Source organism: Sus scrofa, chromosome 6, assembly GCF_000003025.6.
Source record: "Sus scrofa isolate TJ Tabasco breed Duroc chromosome 6, Sscrofa11.1, whole genome shotgun sequence".
Classification (NCBI taxonomy): Eukaryota; Metazoa; Chordata; class Mammalia; order Artiodactyla; family Suidae; genus Sus; species Sus scrofa.
Genome location: NC_010448.4, coordinates 151,477,754 through 151,484,832, shown reverse-complemented (window position 1 = coordinate 151,484,832; position 7,079 = coordinate 151,477,754). Strand labels below are relative to the sequence as shown.

General features: G+C 40.7%; 1 long non-coding RNA gene across 9 annotated transcripts in view; it reads right to left on the bottom strand.

Moving 5' to 3' along the window:
* Positions 1-7,079, bottom strand: part of LOC110261419 — a 137,352-nt gene that overhangs the window by 76,172 nt on the left and 54,101 nt on the right. The window lies entirely within an intron of this gene.

Here is a 7,079-nt window from a genome sequence, read left to right as displayed (position 1 = left end):
GTCAATTAGAATTCTTGAGCATCAGTTGGGGATGAGAATGCAGCTTTTATGGGCTCTTACATAAGCCAGCTCCAGGTTAAATAAGAGCCAGACCAAGTCATACTGGATCTTCAGTAACACAAGCCAATGAAAATGCAAGGAAGATGGAAACAGGTGTCATGGGGATAGGAGATAATAAATGATAGCAAGAGCTAGTATTTTAAAGTCATTGAATCATCACAATATCTTAAAGGATGAAATATCTTAATTGAAACCATGAATCCAAGCAGAATTGAGGATTTCCCTAAGTCCAGACATGGCCAGAAACTGTTCATATATGAATGAAGAAGTTTTGAGTACATATGACTCAGTTTTGAATACATATGCCATTGGTCAGATGAGGAAACTGAAACAGAGAAATTAAGTAATTTATCCTGCTTATACACCTAGTACGTGGCAAAGCAGAATTCAAGCCCAGGCCAGTCACACCCTTAAGACAATGTTTTTTAGCTAATTTAACTAGGGAAACTGTGTCTGAAGGCAGCCAGAGCTGGACCCTGTAGTGGTTAAGAAAACTGAATTTGGAATCATCTAGATCTGAGTTCGAATCCCAACTCTGGCACATACTGGCAGTAGGAACTTTAACACATTCATTAATTCACTGAGCTGTGGTTCCCCATGTGAAAAATGGGGAGAATATACCCAGAGCCAGATGAAGTCTATCAAGACTTTTAGGCAGATATCTATGATGCATTCAAACATTATTGAAGATGAAATGGGGCAAGAAGGCGAAAAAGGGGTATTTTACCATAACTTCCTTCACATAGAGTAAAACATGTGGCAGGAAGGAATATTTTAATCAATTGCTGAGTGTGGGGAAGGCAATATTAAATAACAATATAGTTGCTCACCCACCTTCTAAGGACAGGTGTGTCTGCTTAACAGAAGGACTTTTGTTTAGCAGAGTTCTTTATGAAATCTTGGGTCAGAGATTAATTATTTTGTAAAATAGAAGAATGGCTGGCATGGTTAATGGGAATCCTCTTTGCCTACTTACCCTCTTTCTTTAGCCTTTTTATAAGTACTAGAACTTTAAAGATGATTGATTTGAAAGGGCACAAATTATTCAGTTACCATGATGCCCACATGCCTTGCTCTGCACCAGCTAATGTTTAACTAATAGAAATGTTGTGAGGATTAAGTGACGTTAGATGGAACCATGCAATTGCCTATATTTGACTGTTTTGACCTACAAAAATGGTAATTTGGTGTGGTTCAATCTGATATAAAGTATTCCAAATACTTTCACCCAGGACTTAGCCCAACGAAATTCCTTGGTAAATGGTAACTAGTCTTATTATGCATTGCCAAGAAGAAACCAACTAATTCAGGCATGCTTCCAGCAGGCAGTGTTTAAGGTCCAATCTAATGAATGGGATATTCTCAAATTCCAGTGAATACTGGCTTTAGTCCATTTGAAGCAGAATGTCTGTCCATGAAGTGCTGTCAAAGGAAACAGCTTCCAGAAGGCAATCCTAGCAAGATAAGAATGGTTATCAGTTTTTTGACCAGCAGACTGAAGTTTCATCAGGAAACAGGAATGCACACAGGGAAACTGAGGCAGAAATCCAGGTCTTAGACAAGACCAACTTGAAGTGGGGGGAAAATGGCTGGAAAAGGAATGCTTTGATATCCTCTTCTGTTTTCATTCCTAAAATATTCTCCACAGTACAGTAGTTCAGATGTAAGTTTTAAGGAAAGACGCTCTGAAGTCAGAGAATCCTGCTTCTACCCGAGGTGTATGGTGTGTGTTCATCCAACCTTCATTTGACAAACATTTGTTCAGGATTAATACATCCACGTTTAAGGCCCACAAAAGCCTTACAATAAAGAGCAGGTTGATTTGATTGAACTCTGCATTTCTAAAATATTTGATGACATAGTTTTTTTTCTTCCTGAAATAATATTCTATTGAAACCAACTTTTCAAAAGATGCTTTAGGAAATAGCTCCCTGGGTTATAAATTGCTTATGTAGTTATCCTGTGCAAAAACTTTCTATCTTCTCTGTTAGCACAATGGCTGGCACAGAGTTAGCTTAATAAAGATCATTTAAGTGAAATCTGTGAAATTAAGAGTATCAACTAGATTATCTCTCACATCTCTTTCAGCTTTCCACCTCTACAGCTCCGTGATGCCTAGATGTGCCTGTGATTATACTAGAAATGGCCATCGCCAACCACTAAGGAGACAATGATTAATAAGGATACTCTGATTTCTCTTTGGTTCTAACATTTTTTTTCTTTTACCAAAGGATTAAAATGTTGCTCTGAGTAAAATATGGAAAGCCATGGGGAGCTTCCTGGAAGAGGTAAGTTTTGAAGATATCAGAGTAGGAGTTGACAGGAGGGGTTAGAGTGATGAGCCTGGGTAGAAGAAAGGGAATAGGTTATGTATTCAGATCAGTATGACTGTATTTTTAATGACCTTGAAATTTTTTGATAGTCCTCCTATCAAGTGGTGGGGTCCACGTCACCTCTCCTTTATTTCTTCTACCAGTAGACTATGTCAGAAGTGACATTGTGTGACCTCAGAGTCTAGATCATAAATGGTTATACAGCTTTTCCTGGTAGTCTTGGAATGCTTCTCCTTGGAACCCTCTCTCTTAAAACTTTGCCACTATGCTATGAGAAGCCCCAGTTACATAGAGAGACCACCCACTGGTATGCCAAACAACAGTCTAAGGTGAGCTCAGCCATGGCATCATCCCAGCCCAGGTGGCACAGGTGTGTGTGCAAGAGTCATTTGAATAGAACACCTTTAGCCTCATTCCTCCAGTGCCAGCATCCGAGCTATTCAAACCTTATCAGCTGAGGCTTCAGACATTGTGGAGAAGAAAGGCATCATTTCCATGGTATCCTGTTTGAATTCCAGAACTCACAGGATCTATGATACCATCCATAGAGTTTGTTTTATATCACTAGATTTGTAGGTGGTTTGTCATGAATAGTAAGTAACGATTAAGATGACTGCAAGTGCAAAACTCCAATCAAACTAGCATAAGCAAAAAGGAGAATCTATTGACTCATGAATTTGGAAAGAGCAGGGCTGAGTTGGCCTCAAAAATAATAGCCTAGGAACTGATGTGGTTCACAGAGTTCTCTCTCCCATGTTGTCTGCTCTATTTTGGAAGGAAAGAAAATGTGTCCATCCCAGGGTCAGTAATAATTTTAAACTTCCAGAGAAAGGGATTGGTCCAGTTGGTAGTGTGCATATTCCTAGATTGACAACTGTGGTTAAAAGACCAGAACTGTGAATGGCCTGAGCTAATGATGAATTCCTCTGGTCAAGCACAGGATCTGAGAACAAGCAGCTTCCCTCCAAACACCTCATCAGGGCAAGAGAAATCTATCCCCAAAGAAGTGGCTCAAAAGCAATTTGCATCAGCCACAGTGGTTTAAAATATTATGTCAGGGTATTTTCTGAAGTAGAATAGCTCTATTTATCCACTGATAGGGTGAAGTGTGGGATAAAAAGATTCTTTCCAACTGAAGACAGGAAAGAAATCTGAAGTCTTCAAAAAACGAGGAGGAGGGAGTTCCCATCATGGCTCAGCAGTAACAAACCCAACTAGTATCCATGAGGATGCAGGTTCGATCCCTGGCCTCACTCAGGGGGTTAAAGGATCCAGCCTTGACATGAGCTGTGGTGTAGGTCACAGACGTGGCTGGGATCTGGCGTTGCTGTGACTGTGGCGTAGGCCAGCAGCTGCAGCTCTGATTTGACCCCTAGCCTGGGAACATCCATATGCCACCCACATGTGCAGCCCTAAAAAGACAGAAAAAAAAAAAAGAAAGAAAGAAAGACTAGGAGAAGTGGGCTTTGCTAACACCTGCCAGATATTTTTAAATAAACGTGGTACATGTTTTCACACTTGTCATTTCACTGAACCTTCACAACTATCCAAGGAGGCAGGTAATGTTAATCCCTGTTATGAGTAAAGAAAACAGAACCCAGACAATTAAAGTTACTGGCCCAAGTCACATGCTTATAGGGGTCAGAAGCCCCATACACAGCCTGGTCTTCAGTCTCCAAATCCAGACACCCACATCCAATTCACATTAACAGCATGAAAGCCCTGGACAGGGAGATATTTAGCAAACCAAGAAAAATCTTACATTTGTATACATGAAATCTAAACACCAGTATCCTGAAGCACTGGTTTGGAATGTAAATAAGGCCATAGTGGGTTTGGTCTTGAGACAGGCAGAGACATTTACCACAACCTGGGGGACATGTTTTCTCCATTGTCTAAGTGCCCTTGAACCTCAGACAAACCTCATATTTCTTGGAAGTGTGTATTCCTCCGAGAGCAGAAAAGGCATGTGATCCAGTAAATGCAATTAGCAGTCTCACCGCGCGTTTCCTCGTCTGTTGTCTCCCAGAGTACAGCCATCAGAAAGCTCACATTTTCAAAACTCTTCCAAATGACCAGTCGCCAGCAGATTTTAAGTGGGTCTGAGATGCCTACCTAGGGAGCCCTTGGATAGATGAAAATTTTTACTGAGCATCTCTAGGAACAAGACTCAGCTCTAGGCACAGAGGGTTACAGGAATGATTGAGAGAAAGAGAAACAGAATTAGAAGAGAGAGAGAGATCATGTAATATGTAGGAGCGATTCCACCAAGTTATTTAACCCCATCTTCAATGTAGGATAATAATAATATGATGATGATACACAAATTTATATCTCCAGCCACTCTTATAGCTCCAGGCCTTTATATCCAAATGCTCACATAAAATTTGTCTCACGAAGGGCCGAGAATCAACATGACCAAAACTCAACTTAGGGCTATCTCTCCCCAGTTCTGCACCTTCTCTGATATCTCTATCTTGCAAAAATCCACAGAAATTTCATCCTAACAATTCCATCAAATAGAACATCTTAAATATTAACACGGAAAACACACCAAAACACTTTCTCAGTCATTCTATAAACTCCAAGCCAAAGACAGGGTTATGTCCTTTTAGCCACCAATGGCAGAAGCATGGGGACAAATCTGTATTTTTAGTGCTCCTTGCACCTGACTACATGACCTCCCAGTGGGCAGGCACACCTAGTCTCTGTGACTGGGTCTGAATCTCTGAAAATTTACTGCAATTGTCAGGCCACATGACAAGAGAGAGCCTGATCTTGAGGGGCAACTCCCTGTGAGAATAAGTGCAGCGCATAACAGGACCAGTGCAAGCCACAGCTCTGAATTTCTTGTTTTCTTTGCAAGATGATAGTAATCAGGACTGACCTCTTGAACTTATTTCAAGTTCCTGGGAATCCTTGACTTCATTACAGTAGTGACTCTGAGTTGAGAAGACAGGCCTCATTGCAATAAATGGAATTGGGACTCAGAAATGTTTAATTTGTACCTTAAAAAGGAATGGAATAAATCATGTTATATCAGCTGACAATGCCCTTTAATGTCTGTCTCACTAGACTGTGAACTTCTCAAGGCCAGGATCAACATCTAAACTATGTCTGCTGTCCTAATACCGTCAGCAGAGCCTAACACTGTCAGCACTTAGAATATGTGCATTGAATCACTTTAGCTACTATACTTCCTGTGACCAGCCATGCATTTTCCATTCCTTTCACCTCCCTTATAAAATTAAGACACATATTGAATGGAGGGTCTTGAGTTTCAGTTCATGCTTTTCAGTCATTTGATTTCAATCTGTACCTTTTATGAAATAGACAGTTGGAATTGATTGTGGTAAATAGTTCACAAAGGTTGTAGTGAATGAGTGTAAGGCTTGCTTGCTCTTTGGCAACCATTTTGTAAGAATTTAAATCTTAAAAGAGTCATATGGCATCGTGGTCCATTTGGGTTGAGAGAATGGACTTATTCTTCGAGTGGATATGCTAGCATGAGTATAAGAGGAAAGCAGTGGGCTGAACTGCATAGAAACCAGTTCCTGTCGGTGGTACAACACCATAATATGCAGCATCTGTACAAGAGAGTCAAAGCCACAAGAGGCAGGGTGGCTGTTAGTGTTGAGTTGGGATGGAGGTGTCTCTTGCATGGTACTGGAATCAATTTGTTCTTACTGTCTCTTGTTTCCAGGACTTGGGCACCTGTTTCCTATTTGACTTGTCATAGATATCCCACAGGCTCACATACCACACAGGAGAAGTACAGGCATGGTAGGTCTGTGAGTTGAGTTTTTTTTTGTTTTTTGGGTTTTTTTTTTTAGTAAAATCCAAATGAATGGGAAATAGATGTTAGTGAAAAATCATAAAAGGCATGATTGCCTGAGATATTTTTTCTCTCCACATATAGTACAATCCCACTCTGGAAGTTTCCAGGGGCTTGAAAGTGTTATGAGGTAAAGCCAAACCAATTAACAGGGACCTTTTGTCTACAGCTTCCATCCAGACTACTGCAATCTTTAACGTGCCACACCTGTCTCTACTTTAATAAGAGGCATCAGTGAAATGGGTGGTTTTGGTGTCTTCACTCACAACTTCCTTAATCACTTTCTGTTTTCTGTAGTTCACGTCTCACACTGTTTCAACAGAGAGTGCTTTAGAAATGGCTTAACTTGCTGTGTTGGCATGTTGTCTCCCTCCGCTCTTCCACTTACCCTGTGGTTTTATAGTCTAGAACTCAGGCTACTTGGGAGATGGATTGCTTATTTCTCTCAGCCAGATACCTTGTTTCTAGCTGCCCTGGGTAACCCATCCCTGTCCCCAGCCCTGGACCTCTTTGCTACCCTGTGTAAAAGACCCCTATCAATCTCATCCTTTGGTAAGAGGCAAGGCCCTGACACATCCTTGAACTCTTGAAGCTGCTTTCCAACAATACAGCACCAAAATGTTGGAGGGCAGGAAAAATCAATAGCGAGTAAATTAAAATAAAAGAAAGCATCTAGAAAAGGCCATAAAAAATGATTAAGGACACATCAAGAACTAAAAATCCATCTGATGGTTTTCTAAAATTACAAACTCCTCCCAGAAAACAGACATGGGATATTCATGCCCATTACTGTGGCCAAATTTTTATGTTGACCAACTTAAATAACTTGGAACTTCTCGCACCCCACAGGA